The sequence below is a fragment of the Triticum aestivum genome, chromosome 7D (assembly GCF_018294505.1).
Source record: "Triticum aestivum cultivar Chinese Spring chromosome 7D, IWGSC CS RefSeq v2.1, whole genome shotgun sequence".
NCBI lineage: Eukaryota > Viridiplantae > Streptophyta > Magnoliopsida > Poales > Poaceae > Triticum > Triticum aestivum.
The window spans coordinates 606,926,874-606,941,135 of NC_057814.1; the positions used below are offsets into that span (position 1 = coordinate 606,926,874).

General features: G+C 46.2%; 1 long non-coding RNA gene across 1 annotated transcript; it reads left to right on the forward strand.

Moving 5' to 3' along the window:
* Positions 1 to 717: 717 nt before the first annotated feature.
* Positions 718 to 4,953, forward strand: LOC123163825 (uncharacterized). Its single transcript, XR_006482005.1, has 2 exons — positions 718 to 1,246; positions 1,350 to 4,953. It is a non-coding gene; the product is annotated as an uncharacterized lncRNA (long non-coding RNA).
* Positions 4,954 to 14,262: the final 9,309 nt, after the last annotated feature.

The following is a 14,262-nucleotide window of genomic DNA, read 5'->3' on the forward strand; positions in this document are numbered from 1 at the left end:
AGGGTTCCCACCTATCATTGGCGCTGTCAATCTGCTTTGTTTCGTCTCATGTGGCCTTGGTGCCATGTGGTGTGGTGGGTCCCGTGCCTTTTCGGCGGGAGGGCCCCGTTTTAAGATTTTTCTTTGAATTTTGTCATAGTTTGTGTCCTGCGTAGTGGAAGGCGGGACGACGATGACTTCCTGAAGATTGAATAAGGTTCTCCCCGCCTAACCCCGTCCCTATGGTGAGTCTAGCATCGTCGGAGCGCGTGTGGAGGTGTGTCTCCGGCGTATCTTGCAGGATTTGGTCATGGTTGTTTTTGGTGGATCAGCTCGGATCCGGTTTTTGTTCGTGTATGTTCTTATGTCTTTAGGTTGGATCCTTTCAATCTAAGTTTTTCTCTTCACTAGTGGCGGTTGCTGTTATGGTCCGATGGGGTCTTAGCTCGAAGCCTTCCCGACTGTCTACTGCAACAAGTTTTGCACGGATTCGACGAGTTGAGGGCGATGGCGGTGCCATGCCTTCGCCTCGCTTCAGTATTTTTAGTCGTCGCTAGATGATCTACAGATCTTAATTGAATTTTTGTTACTATCGATGTTCATTGTACTATCATGATTGCAACGAATAGATTGAAAGTTTTCTATAGAAAAAATAGCCGGCCTTCATGAATAAAATGCCAAGAGGGCGGTGTTAAAAAGGAAAGAAAGAGAAAATGCACCGTGAGGCCACTACACGACACGTGTACCCTTTCATCCCCCCTCCGCGCTTTCATTCGGCCCTCGCAGGCCTCCTCGGGTTACCTTCCCTTGATTTGGATCCATCTCTTCTCCCGTCGCCGCCGAACCCTAGCTAGCTAGTACTCCTACCTCGGACCAGACCGGCCGCGAGAGGCCACCGGCGGCATGGCTGCGTGCGGCGGCGGAGCATAGCACGCGATGCGAGCGCTCCAATCGAATCCCGCCGCACCGTCCGTCCCGCTCGCCGTGGCCGATGACCGCGTCCCTCCCCAAACGGCGGCGATGATGGAGGGAGCCGCCGGATCCGGCCAGGCTCCCGAGCGGCCGACGCGCCGGGTCGCCGATCCTCGGGGCCAGCCCCTCCCGCCGCGCCGTCACGCATCGGCTTGGGGACCCCCCTCGGGGATGCCGCCTGCGCGGGAGGCGTCCGCGGCGGCGCGGGCTGGGGAGCCAGCGGCGGGGCCCGTGGTGCGCTCCGGTCGGGCCGGCGCGGGATCTGAGCCGCCGTCGATGGATTGCTTTGGATTCGGTACGATCCCCATCTCTCTCTCTCTCTGACTCACACTCGCTCGCTCTGTGTGCGCGCGCGCGCCGAGTTCACACCAGTTAACCCTAACCCGAAACCGAATCAGGCGAGCTCTCGTTGCCGGATCGCTGACCCATCGTCCCGGTGTCCATTGCGTCAGTTCCACACCGCTACGGAGCCGCCAGCCACCGCCGTTCCATTGCCTTGGATTCGGTTGTGGCGCGGGCAGGAAACCGTAGAGTGATTGTCTGCTGTTTCGTCCGTGCGGGAGGTTTGGTCGGTCGAGGCCAGGTATGAGCAGCTCCTGAGCAGGATGGATGGATGCATTCATGTGTCGTGAACTAAAACCACGACTCCTATTTTGGAACGGAGGGAGTACATTTTGGAACGGAGGGAGTATGCATGTATGGATATCATGGTCATGTTGCTTGGTGTGTAGAGCCCTGACGGGGGCTGAACCTCCTTTTTGGGGAGGGGCAATGATGATGGTGATAACGATGATGGCTGAAATAATCATGTCTTGAGCAATCAAGGCAGCCGTGGCGTGGTGGTACTAAACAGAGCCGAAAAAATCGGTGTCTGCGTTGGAGTTGGCCTTAGAGCCCACCCTTGCCTCTCTTGCAGCCTGTCCAATTCATCGCTGACGTTGGATGATTTGTGCCTTGGATGGTCTTTCTGTTGAGTGATAACCATGGCAGTTCTCTTACATCGTGATGGGTAGATTAAGCAGCAAGAGATGGTGAGGGTTGGGCTTGAAGATGAAAGACAAAACTGAGCCTCTTTTGCTATGCTACATATACCCCCCACCCCTCTACCTCTAACCCTAAACCAAATCAGTCAAGCTCTCATTGCCAACTCGCTGGCCAATCGTCTGGGTGGTGCCCGCTTCAGTTCACTGCTGCGGTGCTGCCAGCCTCTGCTGTTCCATTGCCTTGGATTTGGCTGTGGCGTGGGCTGGGAACCGTACGGTGTTATCTGGGGCGTCATCAGGTCTGGTTGGTCGGTCCAGGCCAGGCATGAGTAGCTCCTGAGGCTGATGAGGATGGATGGACATGTGCACGCATGTAAATTCACTCATTTTGCTCCGTATGTAGTCCACATTGGAATCTCTAGAAGGGCTTATATTTAGAAACGGAGGGAGTATGATCTAAACACTCTTATATTTCTTTACAGAGGGAGTATGTATGTATGTATGTATGTATGTATGTATTTATGGATATCAGGGTCATCTTGCTTGGTGGGCAAAGGCGATGATGATGACTGTGGCCGAAATAAGCATGTCTTGAGCAATCAAGATAGCGGTGTCCTGTGGGTACTAAAGTAGAGCCGACCCTTACCTCCTTTGTGGCCTGTTCAATTCATCGGTAATGTTGGATGTTCTGCACCTCGGACGGTCATTCTGATGAGTGATAACCAGGGCAGTTCTCTTACATTGCGATAGGTAGATTATGCAGCAAGAGATGTGAGTGTTGGGTTTGAAGATGAAATGCAAAACTGAGCCCTCTTTTGCTTATGATCATGATCCTTGTATCCCCCCCTCTCCTCTCTCTCTCCCTCTCTCTCTTTCTCAGACTCCCACACACTCGCTCACTCTGTGTCTGCGTGCGAGCATTGTTCACACCGGTAAGTCCTAAACCGAATCAGGCGAGCTCTCGTTGCCGGATCGCTGACCTGTCGTTCCGGTGGCCGCTGCCTCAGTTCCACACTGCTACGGAGCCGCCAGCCACCGCCTTTCCATTGCCTTGGATTCGGTTGTGGCGTGGGCTGGCACCGTGCTCTGTTGTCTGATGCGTCGTTCGAGCCGGGAGATTTGGTCGGTCGAGGCCAGGTAATGAGCAGCTCCTGAGCAGGATGGATGGATGGATGCATTCATGTGTCGTGAACTAAAACCACGACTCCTATTTTGGAACGGAGGGAGTACATTTTGGAACGGAGGGAGTATGTATGTATGGATATCATGGTCATGTTGCTTGGTGTGCAGACCCCGGACTGGGGTTGAACCCCCTTTTTGGGGGAAAAATTGGGGCAATGATGATGATGGTGGTGATGACGACGATGGCTGAAATAATCATGTTTTGAGCAATCAAGACAGTCGTGGCGTGGTGGTACTAAACAGAGCCGAAAAATCGGTGTCTGCGTTGGAGTTGGCCTTAGAGCCCACCCTTGCCTCTCTTGCAGCCTGTCCAATTCATCGCTGATGTTGGATGCTTTGTGCCTCGGACGGTCATTCTGTGAGTGATAACCATGGCAGTTCTCATACATCGTGATGGGTACATTATGCAGCAAGAGATGTGAGGGTTGGGCTTGAAGATGGAAGACAAAACTGAGCCTCTTTTGCTATGCTACGTATACCCCCACCCCTCTACCTCTAACCCTAAGCCAAATCAGTCGAGCTCTCATTGCCAACTCGCTGGCCAATCGTCTGGGTGGTGCCCGCATCAGTTCACTGCTGCGGTGCTGCCAGCCTCTGCCGTTCCATTGCCTTGGATTTGGCTGTGGCGTGGGCTGGGAACCGTACGGTGTTATCTGGGGCGTCATCAGGTCTGGTTGGTCGGTCCAGGCCAGGCATGAGTAGCTCCTGAGGCTGATGGGGATGGATGGATGGACATGTGCACGCATGTAAATTCACTCATTTTGCTCCGTATGTAGTCCATATTGGAATCTCTAAAAGGGCTTATATTTAGAAACGGAGGGAGTATGATCTAAACACTCTTATATTTCTTTACAGAGGGAGTATGTATGTATGTATGTATGGATATCAGGGTCATCTTGCTTGGTGGGCAAAGGCCGGGGATACAGCCTCCTTTTCGGTAAAAAATGAGGGGTGATGATGATGACTGTGGCTGAAATAAGCATGTCTTGAGCAATCAAGACAGCTGTGGCTTGTGGGTACTAAATTAGAGCCCACCCTTACCTCCCTTGCAGCCTGTTCAATTCATCGGTAATGTTGGATGTTCTGCTCCTCGGATGGTCATTCTGATAAGTGATAACCAGGGCAGTTCTCTTACATTGTGATGGGTAGATTATGCAGCAAGAGATGTGAGTGTTGGGTTTGAAGATGAAATGCAAAACTGAGCCCTCTTTTTCTTACGATCCTTGTATCCCCCCTCCCCCCCCAAAAAAAATCAAATCAGTCAAGCTCTCATTGCCGACTCGCTGACCCATTGTCCGGGTGGCTGCCACGTCAGATCCCGGTCTCTACGGTGCTGCCAGCTGCCGCCAGTCCATTGCCTTGGATTTGGTTGTGGCATGGCTGGGAACCGTAAGGCGTTGTCTGATGCGTCGCCCACACTGTGAGGTTTGGTCGGTCGAGGCCAGGTATGAGCAGCTCCTGAGACTGTCTAAGTTACTCACCACTATGACTAGCCTAATGGATGGATGTTATGGTCATGTTGCTTGGGGATTTGACCTTTTTCCTTAAAAAAAAAGAGGGGCGATGATGATGCCTGTGGCTGAAATAATTATGTTTGAGCAATCAAGACAGCCGTAATAGGGCCCAAATGGGTGCCGGCGTTGGAGATGCCCTTAAGAGCTCACCCTTACTTCTCTTGCAGCCTGTTCAATTCATGGCTAATGTTGGATGTTCTGCGCCTTGGATGGTCATTCTGATGTGTGATAACCAGGGCAGTTCAATTACATCGCTATGGGTAGGTTATGCAGCAAGAGACGTGAGTGTTGGGCTTCAAGATGAAAGGCAAAACTGAGCCCTCTTGCTACGCTACAATACTCAGTTTTTCCTTCTCCACTATACATTGTTTTTAATTTCTATTCCTTTTGTGTTGATGCGTGATCTGGATCTGGATTGGTATCTTCTCTTGGTGATGAACCCAACCACCCTAGCTTTACTTGGGTTGGTTTCTAGTTGGCATCGTTTTTGCCTTTCTAGTTGTACATACTATATATGTGTCAAACGGTTGCCCTTTTTTCCTCCAATGCTTGTAGCTATTGGCAGTTCTATTCAACTGGTTAACGAGAAGCTGTTCTCTTGCTTATCTTGTCCTGCCAGATGCTTCTTCAAAGACAAAGTTTTGATCTGTTATGTCTGTTTTTTATGAACTGAAGCTCATATTACCTTCGTATTTGTTTTGGTCAGAGCAGACCTTTTGTTACGATTCTCTATGCTATTTAGTTCATTGGTAATTAGTCTATTCTTTAGCTGCTGCTGTCAATAATAACTGCCACATTTCTGATGCATTAGTGTGGTACAGATCCCTTGCACGGATTCTAAATGAGTGTCAAGTAAATTTATCAACTGCAAAAGTGTATTTGTTAAAAAGGCTCTTATATTTTGTCATACCATAACTGAATGTCCTCCTGGAGCTTTTGCTTGGGTCATTTGGGATTTATATGTTGGCGGTTGGCCCCCTTCTCATTATATATTTTTAAATTTATTCAGTATTATTGCTTTGGTTTAGTTTTCATTTTGCCAGAGGTTGGATTGACTGGTGTTCAGTTTCATGGTGGAATAGTATTGCCACTATCATATGTTACATGTACTATTTAGCATTAGAACCCCATTTTCATGGGATAAACGGGCGAGCTGCATTTCCTGTTTTCTGTTTGTATTATACGCATCCCTTTTTGCAAGCTTATGCTTTTCTTCTGTTTCAAAATGGAAAGTTTATGTCATCCTGTTTTTTATTTGTCTTGTAGTTACTCCTTTTATCTGAAGTGAACAAATGTCAATTGCTTCTTTCGTTTCGAGTAATACGGACATCAGTGCAGTGTTCCGGACATGGCATATTTGTTTCCTTTGTGTTCTTTGGTGTTGATCTTTCAACATGTCCTGAGATAGAGATGCTTTCACGTTTCCTAGGTTGGTTCCATTCAACTTTGCCCAGTTAGACAGTTAGTCGTTAAACTAGGAGGCCTTGCTCTGCAGCAAGTTACTAGTTGCGGCAATTTGTTGCTGGAGAGGGAGAGGAAGAGGGAGAGAGATATTTTATTGTTTATGGTACCACTTCACTCATTCAAATAGTACTCCCCAAAATTTTCCCAGGATTTTGTACCACCTGGAACATTTCCCAACTTTGGTGATTCATGGTGGGTTAAATCTGAGCCATTCATTCAAATAGTACTCCCCAAAAATTTCCCAGGATTTTGTGAACTATTCCTCATGTGTTCTAATCACCCTCCAGCTGCTGATACTGTGCTTAGCTGCAGATGTTCTGTATCTGATCCAACCTACTTTTCACCCTTACCTGTTGCATGCACAAAGGGAGCTATATCAGGGGAGATGATGATCAAACTTGGCTGACAATAAACCTGTCTTTGATTATTCGAGGAGCCGTGGGTATAAAAAACACGCTCTCCCCTCTTTTGGGACCTTTTCATTCTCAACGAATATTGATGGCTCTGTCGGTCATTCTGTTGAGTGATAACCAGCAGAGCTTGACTTCATTGGTGGGGGGTTGATCTGGTGAATGAAGAGGGTGGGGCTAGGTTGTATGATCTATCAAAGGCGAATCTGAGCCCTCCCAGTTCAACTAGTACTGTGCCCTCCTATACAGTATGGTTTACACATTTATTTATTCCGATGGCCTTTTTATGATTGGAGTGATAAATTGCCGTGGTTCTGGCACTGGCCCATCTCACTAAGATTGGCTAACGCACAGGTCACCTCTTGTGGTGTTCGGTTTGCCTTCTCATGATTTTGTTGTTCATGGAGGGAACCAGTTCGGTGCATTCGGGCTTTTGCTCAAGCTCGTCTCACAGTGGTTGGTGGTCCTAGTACTGGTAGTGGTTGAATGTGTTTACTCCCTTTTCATGGGGTTAAATATGTGAAACATGATCTGTGCATGTCCTCCTTTACTACCAACAACAACAACAACAAAGCCTTTAGTCCCAAACAAGTTGGGGGTAGGCTAGAGCTGAAACCCATAAGATCTCGCAACCAACTCATGGTTCTGGCACATGGATAGCTAGCTTCCACGCACCCCTGTTCATGGCTAGTTCTTTGGTCATATTCCATGTCCTTTACTATCCCTATTAAATTTTTACTAGTTCTTTTGGTAGTGATGTACATTCAAGTCGGCAAGTTGTCAAACTTCTTTTCTACTCCCTCTGTAGAAATATAAGAGCGTTTAGATCACTACGTTTAGATCACTAAAGTAGTGATCTAAACGCTCTTATATTTCTTTACGGAGGGAGTACTGTTTTGGTCCACACAGCAACTGCTAACTGGCCTCAAGGAATACAATCTGCACTGTTTGCTTTCTGCTGATGACCATTTTAATGCTTATAGAAGCCAATACGTGGAAAGCACAATGTTGTCATAATCCTGCACCTACCTATTCTATAATCTCATGTTGCAAAATTACCATGACTACCTTTTATAAATGGGCCAACTCTGAGCCTCCCGCCCAATAATGTTCCGAGTAAAAATGAGTGTTCCCTTCCCAAAATTTGAACTGATCTTTTCCTTTTTGAGAATTTGTAGTTCTTGCTTGCTCGCATCCACGTATACATAAAAAATATCTTGAGAGTTCGGTTATGATATCAGTTCTTCCGGTAAAATCATGGTCTGGTGGATGCAAGGGACTAATTTTCAAGTTTATATTTTCGCCTTTTTCCTACACATTTTGTTGGTTTTGCAGTATGTCAACCAGTTCTGTTGTTTTAGGAACAGTACTCCAGCCACACTTAATTCTTTCTTCTGTTTTTCCCCCCTTTTTCTGTTTCTTCCTTTTTCTTGAATGGCTATGATAATTCTGCTGTCCCTTGGATGGTTTTTGAAACTATCTTATTTGGTGCTGGGTCAGTTTGCTTGTTTCAATTGCTATTTGACTTAATAATTTCATCCTTCTATTGTACTCTATATCTACTTATCAGTTTGTACTTTTGGTTTCTCTTTACTTCTTTACTGGTTTCAACTTAAGGGTCGTATAGGGCAAGTTCAGCTGTCAAGATTACTGTTTTTGTGTGTCATGTTCATGAATGGCTGTGATGATATAACCTCCCTGTGAGAGCTTCTATCTAACACCTGAATTGATTCACTTGCTGCTAAACTAGGATGGCTTGTGTCACAGCAAGCAACCAGTTTAGCGGCTAACTATTACTCCCTAAAGGGCAGCCCGGTGCACGTAGCTCCTGCTTGTGCAGGGTCCGGGCAAGGGTCCGATCGCTTTGGGTCTATAGTACGCAGCCTTTCCCTACATTTCTGCAAGAGGCTGTTTCCAGGACTCGAACCCATGACCACAAGGTTACAAGGCTACAGCTTTACCGCTGCTGCGCCAAGGCTCCCCTTCTTAACTGTTACTCCCTCCGTTCACAAATATAAATGTTCATGGTCATTCTACCAGAAATTCAGTTACAGTGTTGAGATGGGAGTGTATCTGAGCCATTTACTTATACATGTCCCAGTTTTTGTGTCCACCAGTTCATGATTTGCTCCTGATATAGTGATTCTTTCTGCTTTTACCGATTCTCATGTTGTTTCTGGTGATCTTGCGCTCTTTGACTATTGGCTTCTCTGTTATTCTCTTTGTGGGATTTGCGCCTAAGTGCTGTTGATGGCGATGATGAGTAAGGCTCATTCAGAGGTGTATTGAGATCAGATACCATCACTTGTATTTATGGTATGTATTAGGGTTAGGGTTTTGTGTGACTAGGTGGAAGCGTGCAAATCGGGATGGCTTGCTTTCTGTGAGCAACCATTTGAATGTTGAAATGTCACTCAGGGGTGTAAGGGCATCTGCAACGTGGATCACCAAGTGTATCGGATACAGAGTGGGTTTTGCCCATATGAATGCGTTGGATATTGCGTGCCTACATTCTTGCTTACTCCCAGGGCCCACAGGGGTGCAGCCTGATCTGCACCACTCCTCCCCTAGTTCTATGTTTGCCTCTTGTGTGTTGCCCCCTTTCTATGCACCGTTGATATTTCCAGTAATATGTGATTTGAACTTCAGTGTACTCTACATCTTGATCTCCCACGTGGTTAATTCCTTAGCTTTCAGTGGGCAGCTTTTGAACTACTTTTAATGACATAATTTTCGTGAAACGTATAGGAATAAAATTGGCCGCCTAGAAATCTTGATATTAGATAATCACAAGCTACAAGCGTATGAACTACCACCATGAAATCACCATGAAATTCTTAAAGTCTGATGAGTTATGATGATGCTTTCTGGTGACTTAATAATAGGTATGCCTTGGAGCAACAATGAAGCTTTTTTATATGTCCGCCCTTGTTTGTACTGATGCCTGTTCAAATCATATACACAAGTGTTGGTGGTGCTGTATTCCATATGGTCAATCTGGTAACATGCTTGTCACATTTGGATGCAACTGATTGTGAGTGCATATGAGCATTAAGATGGCGAGAATATTAATTGTCATGGCTTGGAATGAAATTTGGTTAGCTAATGTCAGTGGCTTGGCTTTCCGCATGAGCCCTCAATGCAGTTGTACTACCATACAATCTGTGCGTATAATATTTATTCGGTTTGGGTGCCCATGGGCGGCTGAACCCATGGGTCTGATTGCCGGCTTAGGCAGAGCTAGAATGTAATGGCCTATTAACGTCTTACATTTAGTACAGAGGGTGTATTTTTCTTTGTGATTTTTTTTGCGAGGGTAAAGAATTTTATTTCATAAGAACAGGTTTACAATTGAGAGGCAAAACTATGCACGGTGGTTCACGATCTAGCCATACAGCAGTCGCATTCTCAATACGACTATACAAAGCCAACCGATCTGCTACCCTATTTTGCTCAAGCTTAATTTTCTGCTAAATAAACTCATGATGTACCATAAGATGCTTGATCTCAGCTATCAAATGTTCATATGCCGACTGAGACAGGTTATCACTGGTCAGGGACGCCAATGCCTCTGAGGAGTCCGATTGCACTATTATAGGAACATCACTGTATTGAGCCACTAGAGCCATACCTTGCATCAGTGCATGCAACTCAGCCGGTAGCGATACGCAGAAAAAATCACACTTCCATCATGTCTCCTCAAGATCATACCAGATGCTGCCGAGCCATCCACTGAAGAAAAGGTCCCATCAATAGATAGTGCAACCCGATTTGTCGGTGGTGGTGACCATGGAAGCGCGCTAGAAACCACTACAACATGAGTAGCTGAGCCGTCCTCCATTAGCGGCATCTTCCCCTTCAAAATTTCCTCCGTGCTATATCTCCTGGATATAACTCTGGAAATAATCAGCAGAAACAGAAGTAGACGGCACATTCTTGCCATGAACCAAGTCAGATCGTAGAGACCAAATCCTCCAAATTAACATAATCATACAATCACGCTCATCTTGACGACAGTTTGCAGACCATACGCATGTGATCCCAAAGCATGCATGCGTGATCGCATGTGATCAATGCATGAAATGTAGTTTCTTTTTCCTTTCCACATAGGGGACATGTATCATGTCTTGATAAGTGCCTGTACTTCTTGCACTCATTAGTAGCTAGAGCACCAGATGCGACCTTCCAGGCCAATATTCGCATTTTCAAAGGTACCTTGGAACCCCAATAGATTGCCAGATGGGTCGTCCATCACTAGGAATAGTACTTCCATCACTAGGAATAGTACTTGATGGCCCACCCGCCACCAGACTATTATGTTCAGCTGTAGCTAGCCGATATGCACTTTGGACCAAGAAACATCCGGACTTCTCCCAGAACCATGCAAGAAAATCTTGTCTATTCCTTGGCGAAGTCCTAATTTTCAGAATTTCATTATCATCCCTGTCCCAGAAGTGTTCTCTTAATCTCTGCTCACCCCATGCTCCATGTTCATCCAGAAAGTCCGCTACCTAATTGTACAGACAATTCCTTTTTGGCGTGACTGGTCTTAGATCATAACCCCGCGGAATCCAAGGGTCCCGCTAGCAGGTTCGTGACTGGTCTTAGATCATCACCAACCCGCCAAATAATGCCCTTCTTCAACAGTTCAAGTCCATGAACAATACCTTTCCATACCGCCAAAGAGCTGCTAGGAAATACTGTATCCAACAAATTCCCATTAGGGAAATATTTTGCGCGTAGTAAACGAGCACATAGACTATCAGGGCTGCCCAACAACCGCCAGGCCTGTTTTGCTAACAACGCCTGATTAAAAGCACACATCCCCGAAACCCATGCCTCCCATTGCTTTGGGTAGTTTCATTTTCTCCCAACTTAGCCAAGCCATCTTTTTCTTTCCATTCTCCACTCCCCACCAGTACTGTCTCTTCATTCGTGTTAGATCATCACAAACAGAGGTCAGTAACGTGAACACACTCATGATGTAGATGTGTATAGCTTGAGCAACCGACTTTATCAAAATCTCTTTATTACCAGAAGAAAGATATTGCTCACTCCAATCAATTAACCTCTAAGTCACCACCTTCAACCAAAGCAATGGCCCCCAAAATTCTCATCGAGCCAGAACGATGCCCGTTGATCGTGGAGCCTAGGATCAATGAGTTTGCACTGGCCTTTGTCCTGATCGATGGTAGAAGTGCTCTGAGTGCGTAAGGTTTTAGGCTTAATACTTCCCTGTTTCATAATGTAGTGTATATAAATTATTTTAGGAGTCAACTTTGATGTTTATGGGCGAAATTACCTATAGCTACAATATCACATACATACAATATGAAATTGTCCATCTCATTATATAAAGTATTCTATTTTCTGTAAACTCGGTCAAAGTTGATAAAGTTTGACTTGTAAGATAATATATACTCCCTCCGTCCGCGAATAAGTCTACTTCTAACTTTTGTCTTAAATCAGAGTTTAAAAATGTAGCGATCCAACCTCAGATGGTCAAATCTCTCTGCATAATTGTCATCCCTGGATCGATAATGCTGACACACACAATACTTGAAGAATTTATAACAGAGTGCAATCACACACTTATTATATCAAATGTCTCAAAAGAGAACTTATTACAATAATATATGGCTTAAGGCCATCTAAATAAGATAACTGCGGAAGCATCGAAGGTAAATGAGTCCATCAACTCCAACGGCATAGCTGAGTGCACGACAACGACCTAGCGCACCTTACTCTTCGTCTGAAAAGTCTGCAACATAATATGTTGCAGCCCGAAACGGGCCAGCACATGGAATATGCTGGCAAAATAACACAGTAGAGCAATGAACAGGTAAATGCTATCACTACATGCATATATGGGTGGTGGAGGCTCTATGGTTATTATGTTTTTGCGAAAAGCCAATTTTTCCCTACAACAAAGGAATATATTTTGTTTAACTATCATGGTAGTTGATAAGCATTGAGTAGGTTCCTCCAACTCAATCCCAATTAAGCAGTATTAATAACCCAACAAATTAATTTAGAGAGTGATGAGATCAACATGATAATTCAAGAACCAGATACTCAAGATGTCCATAACCGGGGACACGGCTAACCATGATTAGTTTGTATACTCTGCAGAGGTTTGCGCACTTTTCCCCACAAGACTCGATCTCCTCCGTTGGATTTCTCGCACTACATGGTGTTTGAGAAACGGATGACCGAGACACAGTCTTTCAGAAGCATTAACTCTTTACTCTGGGTAGACAGTTACACCTACTTTCCCCTACATCTGCTAGCCTACCACTGAAAGAGGTCACGCAACATACTCAACTATGCCAGAGCCCATAATGGCTTGTGGCTGCACACGGAAGTTTCTAGCATGAATAATCTTATGATCCCTTTGAGCCTGGGTGGCGAACCATAGGATGATCACACGGGTACTCCGGGATATCCTAGGACAACACTGGATTCTCCAGGTGCCCAGACAACCACTGGGTGCTCCAGGGTGCCTCAACCAATCCACCCAGATGTGTATTTAAGTAGCCACCTTAAGTTAACCATTAATTAACAACTCTCACATCTGTCATGGATACACTCAACCAATCCACGTCTACGAGCATAGCATAGCAGTATAAGCATAACGTAGAAGTAACTCCCAAGGATTTGATATAAAGGGCAATAGGTTCTACCTCATCATCTACTTCCCAAAACCCACATATTAATCAGATCCTACTCATGCAATGTTTGAGGATTGGAACTAATGCATAAAAACTGGGTAATAAAGGGGTATGATCAAAGTGTTACTTGCCTTGCTGACGATCTGCAAACCCTAGAGACTCGTAGTAGCACGCTTCGCACTCCGGAAATTCTATCGCAAACAAACAATAGCATACATAAGCACTCAAGCATATATGAAAGGGTAAAACTCAAATAAAAAGATCCAAATTGAAAGTTCAACTGAAGAGCTTCGATTTGCAAAAAGAATCAATCGAATCGGAGCTACGGAACTGAAACTACGGTCAAAAGAAATTCGAATTCAAATCTGCTTGAAACCAAATTTTAATTTGTCAAAACCATGTTCAAATTGATTAACTGGAAAGAGGGGTTCGAGACAAAGATTTTGGCGTTGGTTTCACTGGATTTGGACGAACGGTTAAAAAGTTGCGAGGGTTTGAAGATTAGGGGCTAATCCGTGATAAAAATAATCGCGGATAGGTCCCTGGCCGAAAAGAAAGAAAAGAAAAAATCTATCAAACGAACGTCCGCTAACAGAGGCAAACGAACGAATTCATTAAAACGAACTAACCGGTGAACGTTCGCTAAACTAGTGAACCGAAAAAAACCGATCTAACCTAACAAACCGAAAAAAACAAAAAGAAACACCGTCGGTTTTTACCAGTTAACCGGACTCGACCGGCGCCGGCTCCAGCGGGGCTGCGGCGGGAGGCGGGGTGGCGGCAGCGGGAGGCGGCGCGGCGGCGGGGTAGCGGCGAGCGCCCCCGCTGCTGCTGCTTGGGGCGGCGGTGGCGGCTGGCGATGTGGGGAGGAGGGGCCGGGGTCGGCCGCATATAAAGGGGCTGGGGGAGGGGGGGGGTCCGACTTGGGCGAGGGGGCGCGCGGGGCGGCGGCGATCCGGACTCCTCGCCGGAGTTCGGCGCGGACACGGGCGGCGCGAGGCGGTGCTGCGCTGGGCCGTAGCCTGGCTCCAGCCGGGCCGGCCCAGTTCGGCGCGCGAAGTTTTTTTTAAAATTAAATTCCGCCAAA